This window comes from Phacochoerus africanus, chromosome X, assembly GCF_016906955.1.
Source record: "Phacochoerus africanus isolate WHEZ1 chromosome X, ROS_Pafr_v1, whole genome shotgun sequence".
Lineage (NCBI taxonomy): Eukaryota > Metazoa > Chordata > Mammalia > Artiodactyla > Suidae > Phacochoerus > Phacochoerus africanus.
Genome location: NC_062560.1, coordinates 81,841,542 through 81,857,634, shown reverse-complemented (window position 1 = coordinate 81,857,634; position 16,093 = coordinate 81,841,542).

Sequence of the window (16,093 nt, the reverse complement as noted above, 5' to 3'; positions counted from 1 at the left end):
TCATTCACTGCCTTAGTCAATAAATTCTCATTGAATACTTTTTAATACATTAAGCACTTTACCAGGTACTAGCAATAAAGTGAAGAAAAGACAAAATCCAGTGCCTCAAGGAGCTTATATTTTAGTTGGATAGACTAATAATAAATATATGATGGGAGGTAATTCTAATACTGTGAAGAAAATAAAAGCAGAGTAAGTGACTATTTTAATAGGTGTAAGCATGGATTCATACATTTTTTTGTGTGTCAAAGAGAAAGTCATGCAGAGATCAGTGAGCAATGCCTTTAGGCAGAGGAAAGAACAAGTGCAGTGATCCAGAGGTGAGGATGAGCTTGACTTACTTAAGGCCATTGTAACTAGAGTAAAGTGAGAAAGTGGGAGAGTGCTAGGAGATGATGTCAGAAAGAAATGTAGGGCACAACTCTTGGACCATTTTGAGAAGGGCAATCATGTAATCTGAGTAATGGTTTTTAAAGGATTTACTTTGGAGTTCCTGTTGTGGCACAGTGGTTAATGAATCCGACTGGGAACCATGAGGTTGCGGGTTCGATCCCTGGCCTTGCTCATTGGGTTAATGATCCGGCATTGCCGTGAGCTGTGGTGTAGGTTGCAGACATGGCTCGGATCCCTCATTGCTGTGGCTCTGGCGTAGGCCGGTGGCAACAGCTCCAATTAGACCCCTAGCCTGGGAACCTCCATGTGCCATGGGAGTGGCCCTAGAAAAGACAAAAAGACAACAAAACAAAACAAAACAAAACAAAAAAACATTTACTTTGGTTGCAGTGTGAAGGATAGTCTAAGGTAAGGCACAAGTAGAAAAAGGGAGATGAGAGAGAGAGGACAAGATGGCGGAGGAGTAGGGGGACACGCTCGCCCTCTCCCACAAACACAACAAAAAAAGCACATCTACAGAATAAATGACTCGCACAGAACAGCAACCAATCGCTGGCAGAGGAACCTCAACTCCAATAATGGCAAGAAGTTCGTGACATTACTGGGCAGAACGGGAGAAAAGAGGAGAGTGAGAGAAGGTGAATCCAAGTGGGATGGGCGCTCCTGAAAGGGAACTGAGGAGGAGAAAGGGATCCCACACCCTGGAAAATCACCTACACGGGGGAAAGATCAAACGAACTGAAGGAATCTCCAGATGCAGAGAAGAGTGTAGCAGTAAGTTGGAGTTCTGAAAAGCTGATCAAGAACCGAACGGACCATCTGAACAACAGGCACAGTCACCAAAAATTGAGACGCCTGGGTGGGGGCTGGGCACTGAGTCCTCGGCTCCAGAGGTTAGTCCCCGGGAAAGGGCCGGGGGACTCCTGGGTGGGGGCTGGGCACCGAGATCTCAGCTCCAGAGGTTAGACCCTGAGAATGGCCTGGGGGGGCAGGGCGGAGCGGAAACTGCTTGGGAGGTCTAGAAACCATTTGACAGGGCAGAGACTGCCTGGGAGACTAGAAAACAAGGCTGTCGCAGAGGAAGGGAGCAATACTCTAGGGGTGGGGAAGTGGAAAGCCACATCAGAGGGAACCTGGGAGAAGAGCCTGGTCTGCGCCCGTGCTGGGGAGGGGAGAGAAGAAGGGGTGGGTCCCTATAGAATACCCCCCATGCCACAGCAATCTTACAGGCCCGCTAGCAAGCTGAAAGCTGTGCTTCCCAGTACATCCCCTCCCCCCACCCCACCACCCCCTATGCTTTCGCCGAACCTGGGGCTGCCTGCCATCTGGGAGGGCTGGCCTCAACAACTGCCTGAAGCCTACCACCACAGGGGCTGTCCCTGCAGGGGCCTGCTTGCCCTTTGGAGGGGCTACACCTCTGCAGAGCAGCACCAAACACCACCAGCCCCTAAAAAAAGGCCTGCAGCCCAGAAAAGCTAGAACAAGCCTAGCCAGGCCGTGAATAGATTTGCCTAATTCTCGGATGGTTTTTCTGAGTCAGGCTGCCGTGGGGAGGAGCCTCTTGGGTCTCCAACGGCCCTGCTACACGCCCAAGCCTCCAGGGGGTGCCAAGACCTAGTGGACCAGCTGCATAGGACTGCCAGCTTCAGGCAGGACCCCTTGAAGCCCAGAAAATCTGCAACAAGCCTGGCCGAGCCAGGAAAAGATCTCAGATGGTTTTTCTGAGTCAGGCTGCCCCAGGGAGGAGCCTCTTCGTTTCCAGTGGCCCTGCTACCCTCCCAAGCCCTCAGGAGGTGCCAAGACCTAGTGGATCAGCTGCATAGGACTGCCAGCTCCAGGCAGGACCCCCAGCAGCCCAGAAAATCTGCAACAAGCCAGGCCGAGTTGGGAAAGATCTCAGACGGTTTTTCTGAGTCAGGCTGCCCTGGGGAGGAACCTCTTGGGTCTCCAATGGCCCTGCTACACGCCCAAGCCCCCAGGGGGTGCCAAGACCTAGTGGACCAGCTGCATAGGACTGCCAGCTCCAGGCAGGACCCCCTGCAGCCCAGAAAAGCTGCAACAAGCCTGGCCGAGCCAGGAAAAGATCTCAGATGGTCTTTCTGAGTCAGGCTGCCCTGGGGAGGAGACTCTTGGGTTTCCAGCAGCCCTACTACGTGCCCAATCCCGCAGGGGGTGCCCCACTCCCAGGAATAGTTGCTCAGCACCACCATCACCCTGGAAGAGCCCCTGCAGCCCAGAAAAGCTGCAACAAGCTCGGCCAGATTGTGGAAAGATCCGCCTACATTCTCAGGCCGTCCTTCTGAATTGGGCTGCCCTAGGGAAGAGCCTCTTAGGTTCTCAGTGACCCAGATAGCTGCTCCAGCCCCCAGGGGGTGCTGCACTCCTGAGGAACAGCTGCCCAACACCGCCAACCTCCTGCAAGAACCCCACAGCCTAAAAACACCAGAGCAAGCTCTGCCTGAACAAGTGAAATCTGCTACCATCGTGGTATGGACCTCCCAGTCCTGTCTACCCTCAGGAAGTCCTCCTTTGCTTCCAAGAAACACTGTTAGCCCCATCAACACTCCAGAAAAGCCACACTGCCTCAAAAAAGATTGACCAACAACGCCAGCCCTCAGGAAATATTTCACGGCAGTGACAAGGGAAACACTGCCTGATAACGGAGAGTACAACTCCCTCAGGAGAAGAAAACAACAAGCAAGATGAAGAAGCTGAGAAACCACCCCCAGTCAAACCAACAGGAGAACTCACCTAAAGCAGTGAACAATGAAACAGATCTCTGCAGTCTGACAGACCTGGAGTTCAAAAGAGAAATAGCGAAGATACCGAAGGAATTAAGAGAAGATATGAAAGGTAATGCAGACACCCTCAGAAAGGAATAGAAAATATAAGGAGGAGCCAAGAAAAACTAGAACATTCATTTGCAGAGATGCAAACTGAACTATGGGCAGTAAAAACCAGAATGAATAATGCAGAAGAACGAATCAGTGATATGGAAGATAGAATAATGGAAAGCACCCAATCAGGTCAGCAGACAGAAAACCAAATGAAAAAACAGGAAAGCAATATAAGAGACCTATGGGATAATATAAAGCGGGCCAATCTACGCAAAATAGGAATTCCAGAAGGAGTAGAAAAAGATAAGGGGATGGAAAATATATTTGAAGAAATTATCGCTGGAAACTTCCCAAATCTAAAGGATACTGGGTTCAAGATACAGGAAGCACAGAGGACCCCAAACAAACTGAACCCAAATAGGCCCACACCAAGACACATCATAATAAAAATGGCAGAAGTTACTGATAAAGAGAGGATCCTAAAGGCAGCAAGAGAAAAGCAGAATATTACCTACAAGGGAACCCCCATAAGAATATCAGCTGAATTCTCTACAGAAACACTACAGGCCAGGAGGGAATGGCAAGAGATATTTAAAGTGCTGAAAGGACAAAATCTGCAACCTAGAATCCTCTATCCAGCAAGAATATCTTTTAAAATATAAGGGGAAATAAAAATTATTTCCAACAAACAAAATCTTAAAGAATACTGCAACACAAAACCCAGGTTAAAGGAAATACTGAAAGGGCTTCTCTAAACCAAAAAGAAAGGAAGGAAAGGGAAGAAAAAAGAAAAAAAAAAAAAAAAGAAGACGAAGAAGAGGAAGAACTAGGGCTGAGGAAACCGCAATCACAGAGCAGTCACTCAAATAAGCCAGCATACAGATTTAATCATGAACATGTTTCAAACAAAATAAAATTGAAAAGAAAAAAATAAAAAAGAGTCATCAAAACCATAAAATGTGGGCAAGGGATGTTAGGAAGTAAATAACCCTCTTTGTATGTTTCTCTTCTTAATTTTAATATAGTAACGAAGTGTTTGAACTTATAGGACCATCAGGCTAAAACACACAATTATAGGAAGGGGTTAGCATACTTAAAAAACAGGGCAACCACAAGACAAAAGCAAATATTGCATTTGCAAAAAATGAAGAAAAACAAAACACTCAAGCAGATAATCACAGGAGGCCATCCAACCAAAAAAAAAGAAAAAAGAAAAAGAAAGGAAAAATGGAGAAACATAGAATCAACTGGAACTCGAGGTTCAAAATGGCAATAAATAATCATCTATCAATTATCACCTTAAATGTCAATGGACTGAATGCCCCAATCAATAGACACAGAGTGGCTGAGTGGATAAAAAGGCAAAAACCTTCAATATGCTGCCTACAAGAAACTCACCTTAGGACAAAAGACACATATAGATTGAAAGTGAAAGGGTGGGGAAAAATATTTCACGCCAATAGACATGACAGAAAAGCAGGAGTCGCAACGCTCATATCAGACAAAATAGACTTTAAAACAAAAGACATAAAGACAAAGAATGACACTACTTAATGATTAAGGGATCCATCCAAGGAGAGGATGTTACTATCATCAACATATATGCCCCAAATACAGGAGCACCCAGATACATACAACAAATATTAACAGACATAAAGGGAGATATTGATGAGAATGCAATCATAGGAGGAGACCTTAATACCCCCCTCACATCAATGGACAGATCCTCTAGACAGAACACCAATAAAGCAACAGAGATCCTAAAGGAAACAATAGAAAAGTGAGACTTCATTGATATCTTCAGGACACTACATCCAAAAAAAGCAGAATACACATTCTTCTCAAATGCTCATGGAACATGCGCAAGAATCGACCACATATTGGGACACAAAGCTAATCACAATAAATTTAGGAGCATAGAAATTATCTCAAGTATCTTCTCTGACCACAAGGCCAGGAAATTGGAAATCAACCATGGGACAAGGAAAGAGAAAAAACCTACTGCATGGAGACTAAACAACATGCTACTACAAAACCAATGGGTCAATGAGGAAATCAAGAAGGAAATTAAAAACTACCTTGAAACAAATGATAATGAAGACACAACCTCTCAGAATCTATGGGACACTGCAAAAGCAGTGCTCAGAGGGAAATTCATAGCAATACAGGCCTTTCTCAAAAAAGAAGAAAGATCCCAAATGGACAACTTAACCCTCCACCTAAACGAATTAGAAAAAGAACAAAAAAGTCCTAAAGTCAGCAGAAGGAAGGAAATGATAAAGATCAAAGAAGACATCAATAAAATAGAGACTCAAAAAACAATAGAGAAAATTAGTAAAACCAAGAGCTGGTTCTTTGAAAAGGTCAACAAAATTGACAAGCCCCTGGCCAGACTCACTAAAAAGAGGAGAGAAAGAACCCAAATAACCAAAATTAGAAATGAAAAAGGAGAAATCACAACGGATACAGCAGAAATACAAAAAACCATAAGAGAATACTATGAACAACTATATGGCAACAAGTTTGACAATCTGGAAGAAATGGACAATTTTCTAGAATCTTACAGCCTGCCAAAGCTGAATCAAAAGGAAACAGACCAACTGAACAGACCGATCACTAGAAATGAAATTGAAGAGGTCATAAAATCACTCCCTACAAATAAAAGTCCAGGACCAGATGGCTTCACAGGCGAATTCTATCAAACATATTAAGAGGAATTGGTGCCCATCCTCCTGAAACTCTTTCAAAAGGTTGAAGAAGAAGGAATCCTCCCAAAGACATTCTATGATGCCACCATCACCCTCATTCCAAAACCAGACAGAGATACCACCAAAAAAGAAAACTATCGCCCAATATCATTGATGAATATAGGTGCAAAAATTCTCAACAAAATCTTAGCCAACCGAATCCAGCAACATACCAAAAAACTTATACACCATGACCAGGTTGGGTTCATCCCAGGTTCACAAGGATGGTTCAACATATGCAAATCAATCAGCATCATGCACCACATTAACAAAAGAGAAGTCAAAAACCATATGATCATCTCAATAGATGCAGAAAAAGCATTTGACAAAGTCCAACATCCATTCATGATCAAGACCCTCGCCAAAGTGGGTATAGAGGGAACATTCCTGAACATAATCAAAGCCATTTATGATAAACCCACAGCAAATATAATCCTCAATGGGGAAAAACTGAAAGCCTTCTCACTCCAATCTGGAACAAGACAGGGATGCCCACTCTCACCACTGCTCTTCAACATAGTTGTGGAAGTCCTAGCCACAGCAATTAGACGAACAAAAGAAATAAGAGGCACCCATAGAGGCAGAGAAGAGATGAAACTGTCACTGTATGCAGATGACATGATACTATACATAGAAAACCCTAAGGACTCAACCCAAAAACGACTTGAACTGATTCATAAATTCAGCAAAGTAGCAGGATACAAGATTAACTTCAGAAGTCAGTCACACTTTTGTATACCAGCAATGAAATATTAGAAAAGGAATACAAAAACACGATACCTTTTAAAATTGCACCTCACAAAATCAAATACCTCACAATACACCTGACCAAAGAGGTAAAGGACCTATATGCTGAGAACTATAAAACTTTAGTCAAAGAAATCAAAGAAGATGTAAAGAAATGGAAAGATATTCCATGTTCCTGGATTGGGAAAATCAATATTGGAAAAATGGCCATACTACCCAAAGCAATGTACAGATTCAATGCAATCCCTCTCAAATTACCCAGGACCTTTTTCACAGAACTAGAACAAACAATCCAAACATTTATATGGAACCACAAAAGACCCAGAATCGCCAAAGCAATCCTGAGAAACAAAAACCAAGCAGGAGGCATCACTCTCCCAGACTTCAAGAAATACTACAAAGCCACAGTCATCAAAACAGTGTGGTACTGGTATCAAAACAGACAGATAGACCAATGGAACAGAATAGAGAATCCGGAAATAAACCCTGGCACCTAAGGTCAATTAATCTTTGACAAGGGAGGCAAGAGCATAAAATGGGAACAAGAAAGTCTATTCAGCAAGCATTGCTGGGAAACCTGGACAGCTGCATGCAAAGCAATGAAACTCGAACACACCCTCACACCATGCACAAAAATACACTCCAAATGGCTGAAAGACTTAAATATACGACAGGACACCATCAAACTCCTAGAAGAGAACATAGGCAAAACATTCTCTGACATCAACCTCATGAATATTTTCTCAGGTCAGTCTCCCAAAGCAACAGAAATCAGAGCAAAAATAAACCCATGGGACCTAATCAAACCGAAAAGCTTTTGCACAGCAACGGAAACCCAAAAGAAAACAAAAAGACAACTTAAAGAATGGGAGAAAACAGTTTTAAATGATGCAACCAACAAGGGCTTAATCTCTAGAATATTCAAAGAACTTATACAACCCAACAGCAAAAAAGCCAACCACCCAATGGAAAAATGGGCAAACGACCTGAAAAGTCATTTCTCCAAAGAAGATATACAGATGGCCAACAAACATGAGAAAATGCTCAACATCGTTGATTATAAGAGAAATGCAAATCAAAACTACCATGAGATACCACCTCACACCAGTCAGAATGGCCATCATTAATACATCCACAAATAACAAGTGCTGGAGGGGCTGTGGAGAAAAGGGAACCCTCCTACACTGTTGGTGGGAATGTAAACTGGTATAGCCACTATGGGGAACAGTTTGGAGATACCTTAGAAATCTATCCATAGAACTTCCATATGACCCTGCAATCCCACTCTTGGGCATCTATCCGGACAATTCTCTCCTTAAAAGAGACAATGCACCCGCATGTTCATTGCAGCACTATTCACAATAGCCAGGACATGGAAACAACCCAAATGTCCATCGACAGATGATTGGATTTGGAAGAAGTGGTATATATACACAATGGAATACTACTCAGCCATAAAAAAGAATGACATAATGCCATTTGCAGCAACATGGATGGAGCTAGAGACTCTCATACTGAGTGAAATGAGCCAGAAAGACAAACACAAATACCATATGATATCACTTATAACTGGAATCTAATATCCAGCACAAATGAACATCTCCTCAGAAAAGAAAATCATAGACTTGGAGAAAAGACTTGTGGCTGCCTGATGGGAGGGGGAGGGAGTGGGAGGGATGGGGAGCTTGGGCTTATCAGACACAACTTAGAATAGGTTTACAAGGAGATCCTGCTGAATAGCATTGAGAACTTTGTCTAGATACTCATATTGCAACAGAAAAAAGGGTGGGGGAAAAAATGTAATTGTAATGTATACATTGTAAGGATAACCTGACCCCCTTGCTGTACAGTGGGAAAATAGAAAAAATTATTTAAAAAAAAAGAAAGAAAAAGGGAGATGGAATATTTAGGAGGCCATTTCTATAGTCTGGGCAAGAGATGAGGATGGTGGATGATGATGATGTCGAGGATGTATTTTATTACCAGAATCCTTCTCTAGTTCACTCTTTACCACAGTTGTTTTAAATTAGTTCAAAAATATTTAGTGGTTCCTAACATAGAAAAATAAAAGACCAATTCTTTTTAGTAGAGTGCTATCTTGCCTTGAAAAATATGTCAAAAGTGCTAATGTCAGAGTTCCTGTGTTGCTAAGTGGATTAAAGATCCAGCATTGTCACTGCAGTGGCTTGGGTCACTGCTTTGGTACAGGTTTGATCCCTGACCTGGGATCTTCCACATGCCATGGGCATGGCCAAACAAAAAAAAGTGCTAGGGTCACCAGTGTTAGTGTAGAAATCCAAATTCATATATTTATTTATGTGAAAGTATGAAGTAGTGAAAAGCTGCAAGGAGAGGGAGAAGTGTAAAATAAAGAATAAACTAGGATAATAACATAATAATTTAGATAATCTTTGTCATATTGAGAAGGACATATCAGGTGAGATGGATGGTTTTTATCAGACTATGAAATGCTATTTAAATGTGAATATGTATTGTCTGTATTTATTGAAGTGTAGTTGATTTACAAAGATGTGTTAGTTTCATGTGTACAGCAAAGTGATTCAGTTATATATATGTGTATGTATATAAAACCTTTTCCAGATTCTTTTCCATTATACTTTATTACAAGATTTTTTTTTGGTCTTTTTGTCTTTTTAGGACTGCACCCATGGCATATGGAGGTTCCCAGGCTAGGGGTCCAATTGGAGCTGTAGCCACCAGCCTATGCCAGAGCCACAGCCTATGCCAGAGCCACAGCCTATGCCAGAGCCACAGCAACATGGGATCTGAGCTGTGGCTGGGACCTACACCACATCTCACAGCAAAGGTGAATCCTTAACCCACTGAGTGAGGCCAGGGATCAAGCCCATGTCCCCATGGATGCTAGTTGGGCTCATTAACCTCTGAGCCACAATGGGAACTCCAGTTTATTACAAGATATTGACTATAGTTTACTGCGCTATACAGTAGGTCCTTGTTGTTTATCTATTTTGTATTAGTAGTGTGCATCTGTTAACCCCAAACTCCTAATTTATACCTCCGCATCATTTCTCCTTTGGTAACCATAAGCTTATTTTCTATATCTGTGATTCAGTTAATTTCTATTTTGTAAATAAGTACATTTGTATCATTTTTTAAGATTCTACATATAAATATCACACAATATTTGTCTTTCTCTGACTTACTTCAGTTAGTATGATAATTTCTAGGTCCATCCATGTTGCTGAAAATAACATCATTTCATTCTTCTTATGGATGAGTGATATTCCATTGTGTGTGTGTTACACATACACACACACACACATATCTTCTTTATCCATTCATCTGTTGATTGACATCTAGGTTGCTTCTGTGTCTTGGCTCTTGTAAATAGTGCCACTATGAACATTGGGGTGCACGTATCTTTTCAAATTATGGGTTTCTTCAGATATATGCCCAGGAGTGGGATTATTGAATCACATGGTAACTCTATTTTTAGGTTTTTTAGGAAACTTCATGCTATTCTCTATAGTGTTTGCATGAGTTTACATTCCCACCAACAGTGTGGTAGGGTTCCCTTTTCTCTACACCCTCTCTAGCATTTGTTATTTATAGACTTTTTGATGATGGCCATTCTGACTGTTGGGAGTTGATATATCATTATAGTTTTGATTTGCATTTCTCTAATAATTAGTGATATTTAGCATCTTTTCATGTGCTTGTTGGCTGTCTGTGTGTCTTTTTTGGAGAAATATCTGTTTAGGTGTTCTGACCATTTTTTGAATAGGTTGTCTGTTTGTTTTTTTGATATTGTGCTCTATGGCCTGTTTGTATATTTTGGAAATTAAGCCCTTGTCAGTTCTCCCATTCCATGTAGGTTGTCTTTTCATTTTGATTGTGTTTTACCTTGCTGTGCACAAGCTTTTAAGTTTAATTAAGCCCCATTTGTTTATTTTTGTTTTTATTTTCATTACTCTAGGAGGTGGCTTTGAAAAGATATTGCTGTGATTTATGTCAAAGAATGTTCCTGACTATGTTTTCCTCTAAGAGTTTTATAGTATCTGGTCTTACATTTAGGTCTTTAATCCATTTTGAGTTTATTTTCGTGTATGGTTTAGAGAGAGTCCTAATTTCATTCTTTTACATGTGGTTGTCCAGTTTTCCCAGCACCACTTATTGAAGACAATGTCTTTTATCCATTGCATATTATTGCCTCCTTTGTCATAGATTAATTGACCATATGTACATGGTTTATTTCTAGGCTTTCCTATTCCATTGATGTATATTTCTATTTTTGTGCCAGTACCATACTGTTTTGATGACTGTATCAAAACAGTAGTACAGTCTGAAGTCAGGGAGCTTGATTCTTCCAGCTCCATTCTTCCTTCTAAGATTGTTTTTGCTGAGTTCCTATTGTGGTGCAGCAGAAACAGATCCTACTAGGAGCCATGAGGTTGCAGGTTTCATCTCTGGCCTTGCTCATTGGGTTAAGGACCTACCGTTGCTGTGAACTGTGGTATAGGTCACAGAAGTGGCTTGGATCTGATGTTGCTGTGGCTGTGGTGTTGGCCAGCAGCTGTAGCTCCAATTAGACCCCTAGCCTGGGAACCTCCATGTGCTGCAGGTGTGGCCCTAAAAACCAAAAAAAAAAAAAAAAAGATTGTTTTGACTATTTGAGGTCTTTTGTGTTTTTACACAAATTTTAAAGTTATTTTAGTTCTATGAAAAATACCATTGGTAATTCAGTAGGGGTTGGATTGATCTATAGATTGCCTTGGGTAGTATTGTCATTTTTAACAATATTGATTCTTCCAATCCAAGAACACAGTATATCTTTCCAACTGTTTGTGTCATCACCAATTTCTTTTATAAGTGTCATAGTTTTCAAAATACAGTTTTTTGCCTCCTTGAATAGGTTTATTTCTAGGTATTTAATTCTTTTTGCTGTGATGGTAAATGGGATTTTTTTCCTTAATTTTTGTTTTTGCTGGTTTGTTGTTAGTATATAGGAATGCAAGAGATTTCTGTGTATTAATTTTATATCCTACATTTTCTATCATTGATGAGCTCTAGCAGTTTTCTGATATCATCTTTAGGATTTTCTATGTATAATATCATGTCATCTACAAACAGTGACAGTTTTACTTGTTACTTTCCAATTTGGATTCCTTTTATGTCTTGAGTTTTCCTTCTTCCATATTAGAAACTTAAAAAGTAATTTCTAGTAGAGCCATTCAATAATATGTTTTTTTCTCCCTTGGCTTTGTTAGTATTAGAGAAGGACTGTGTTGGATAAAGAGCCTAGTTGTTCCAAAGAACAAAGCCTGAAATGAAAAAGGAGAAACCAGAAGTAAAGACACTACTCTGTATGAAGGAGCAGAAAACATGGCTGTTATAGGCTGTTATTGGATGCAGAAGCTGTTATAGCACCAGAGCCCTAAAAGTAGAAAACAAGTGTTTATGATTTTAAAGAAGAAAAATTTTCAACTGTCGTAGCAACAGGAAAGTGTCAGCATGGTTCTGGGTTTTATATTTCTTCATCCTTACTTTCAGTTATCCTTAATTACTGCATCTCTTTAATGGCATATGTGTTTAATATAAGGTAATATTTTAGTAGTCAATTTATCCAATAAAAAGCAATATTGAGTGTGTTGCATTCTAAAGTGGAGAGGATTTTAAAATTATAGAAGTTAAAATAAGGTCTCTGGAGTTACCTCGTGATTTAGAATGTTAAGATCTGTTGTCACTCTGGTCACGGCTGTGGTGTGGGTTCAATCCCTGGTCTGGGAACTTCCACATGCTGTGGGTGTAGCCAAAATAAAAAAAAAGTCTCTGTTCTCTGGGGATCTTAAAATTAAGAGTATATTGGTTATCTCTAGAGCTATCAATGTAATGGAAACTTTTACTTAAATGGACTAAGATCCCTGGTAATGCCATGCAGATAATTACTCTAAACTGTTCAATCAAGAACCCAGAGGTATTAAGGTTATGCCTGCCTGATTTAGTCATATATAGTGACTCAGCTTTTAAGACTTGAGAATGTTTGTATATTTCAATTGTCTGGAAAAAAAGCAAGTACCTCTTCTTCGATTCTTCTCAAAGTCATTGTTTTATTTCTTTTGAGTGCCTCAGAGAGTTAGATTTTTAAAAGATGTACCCATTTCAGTTATGGTTACCAGCTAGTTCAATAACAGGCATATGCTACATAAAACTGTAGAGCAAATAAAAAAGAAATCTATTGAATACCTATTTGTAATGATCTATATTGCAGCTTAGATATTTATTTACGTTATAATTCAAGGGTTATTTGCATATATCATGCCACCATTTTATACAGAGAATAACTGGAAACTGGGACCAAAACTAAGATCTAAGGGCAACCATTATAGCTAAAATGCAATGGAGATGAAAAATTAATACCTTCATAAATGAAAATGTAGAGCAAGATTTACTGATTTGAGAAGATCCAATTTGAGGGTGTCTTTCCTTTTTACCTTCATTCATGGGGTGATTTGCTGGATCCTGACACACTGAATTATAGATTTACCATTTCCCCCTAAAATAAATTTTATTAAATTACTTTTGACAAGCACACACTAATGAAGAAAAACATGGGGAAATGATAATCTTCCCTATTTATGGGAAAAAAATAGTGATATAACCCAGGCATTGCTGCTTGATTACTTAATTGCCAGACATCACCCAAGCTGAAACAGCAAATTCCTGTTGACTTCTCAATGGGTGTGACCAAATTCCCATCTCTCTCCAGCCTGGGGTTTTTAATGAAGACACTACAAAAAGGTATTTGGATAATCCATTCAAAATATCTCTAGAATATTAAAAAAACAAAGAAACAAAAACAGATATAGCCCATGTTCTTGATATGAATAGGTAAATTCTAGGGTGCAGAAACACTGTCTTGCAGCATTGTATAATGCCTTACCCATATGCTGTTTTATTTTATTTTTTCCTGCTCCTACTTGTTTTTCATTTCTCATCTTAATTTTCACATAAGGGTGAAGTATTTTCTGGTTTTTAGGAAACTGACAGAGGAAGGAATATGTTACATGCTAATGATTAATTTTAGTGCTTATATAATTAGGCAATAGGACTATATGAAATTGCTTGAGTTTTGAGATAACATTAAATTCTCCTTCTTTAAAAGCCTTGTCCAAAGCTTTCCTGATTACAGCCAACATCTGATTGCTCTGCCCATGAAGTCTCCTTTTAACCATGTCCTTTAAAAATAAGTATCATGGGCATTGTATTTTGTCCACTTTATTTTTATTTTCTATTTTTTTTATTCTTCAGGTATAGTGCCTTGAGTTGAAGATGTTTAAACTCCCATTTCCCTCTCTTCATTTTCTTTCTTCCTTTCCTTCTCTCAAGCCTGTATAGCTCAGTTAGTTTCAATCAGTATTTCAGGTCACAAGAAAACACATTTCTGCTTCATTTTCATCCTTTGCCTTTAGTAAGACACTCCCTTTTATGTCTCATATCCTTCAAAAGCTATCTTTTCTAACTTGAAATACTTTCAAGGTATGGTGTATGCATTGGTGTAGGGGCCAAGGCAGGGGAAAGAGGTCATCATGCATATCAGGTTCAGAGTTAGCTGTCAGTTCTGCAAGGATAGTAATTCAGTCCTAGGCATATCCTTGTTACAGTTTATAGCATAAATGTTCATTGAACACATAACACCATTGTATTAGGGCTCTCCAGAGAAATAGAACCAATATCTAAGTAGATCCTATAAGTTCTGTTTCTTCGAAGAACCCTAATAATAAATCATAGTCTTTGTAATAAATAAAACAAATATCATAGTAACATATAGTCCTTATAATAAATATATATTTATGAATAAATAAGATTTATTATATGTTTTATTATAACAGTTATCATTCATTATAAGGAATAAGTCTCAATATCTGCTGAGAGAATAGACAAACTGGAGACCCAAGAGATCTGATAGTTTAGTTCCAGTTTGAGTCTGAAGGCCTAAGAACCAGGAAAGCTAATAGTGGGGTTCTAGTCCAAAGGCTCAAGATCCTGGAAGAGCCAATATTTCAGTTTGAGTCCAAAGCCTGGTAGAAGCCCAGTGTCCCAGTTTGAAGAAAGCCAAGCAGGAAGAATTTTCTCTTACTTAGAGGAATATCAGCCTATTTTTCTATACAGGACTTGAACTTATAGGATGAGGCCCACCCATATTGGGGAAGCCAATCATTTTATTCAGCCTACAGATGCAAGTGTTAATCTTATCCAAAGACACCCTTATTGACACCCTTATTGACACAGCCAGAATATTGTTTGACCGTATATCTGGGGCTCCTAAGGCCCAGTCAAGTTGACACATAAAATTAACCATCATATAGCCCTAGTAAACCAATTTAGACTTTGACTGATCCTAACCACCAAAGAGAAATTGTAGTGCTATTCCACAATGGAGATAAGAAATAGCATGACTGGAATACAGGAGATCCCTTAGGGTATCGCAAGTATTATGCCTTGTGATTAAGGTCAATGGAAAACTACCACAACCCACTTTGGGCAGGATTACTAATGGCACAGATCCTTCAGGAATTAAAGTTTGGACCACCCCACCAGGTAAAGAACCCATGACCACCTAAGGTACTTGCTGGGAGCAAAGGAATATATCCAACCCAATATTCATAGCAACTTTATTTATTTATTTATTTATTTATTACTTATTTATTTATTTTTGTCTTTTTTCCTTTTTCTAGGGCTGCTCCCACGGCAATATGGAGTTTCCCAGGATAGGGGAATAATCGGAGCTGTAGCCAGCAGCCTATGCCACAGCCACAGCAACGTCAGATCCAAGCTCTATCTGTGACCTACACCACAACTCATGGCAATGCCAGATCCTTAACCCACTGAGCAAGGCCAGGGATGGAATCTGCAACATCATGGTTCCTAGTTGGATTCATTAACCATTGAGCCATGGCAGGAACTCCGGCAACATTATTTATAATTGCCAAGATATGGAAATAACTTACATGTTCATCAATAGATAAATAGATAAAGAAGATATGGTGTACACACACACACACACACACACACACACACACACACACACACAATGGAATACTACTTAACCATAAAAAGAATGAAATTTTGTCATTTGTAACAACATGGATGTACTTGGAGAGTATTTTGTCTAATAAAATATGTCAGACACGAGAGACTAATACTGTATGATCTCACTTATATGTGTAATATAAAAAAATAAAACTAGTGAATATAATAAAAAGGAAATAGACTCACAGATATAGAGAACCAACTAGTAGTTAACAGTAGGAAGTGGGACAGAGGAAAGGATGATAATAGGGAAGATTTCTAGGTATCTGGGGACCATCTTCATGGAAATTATTGGAG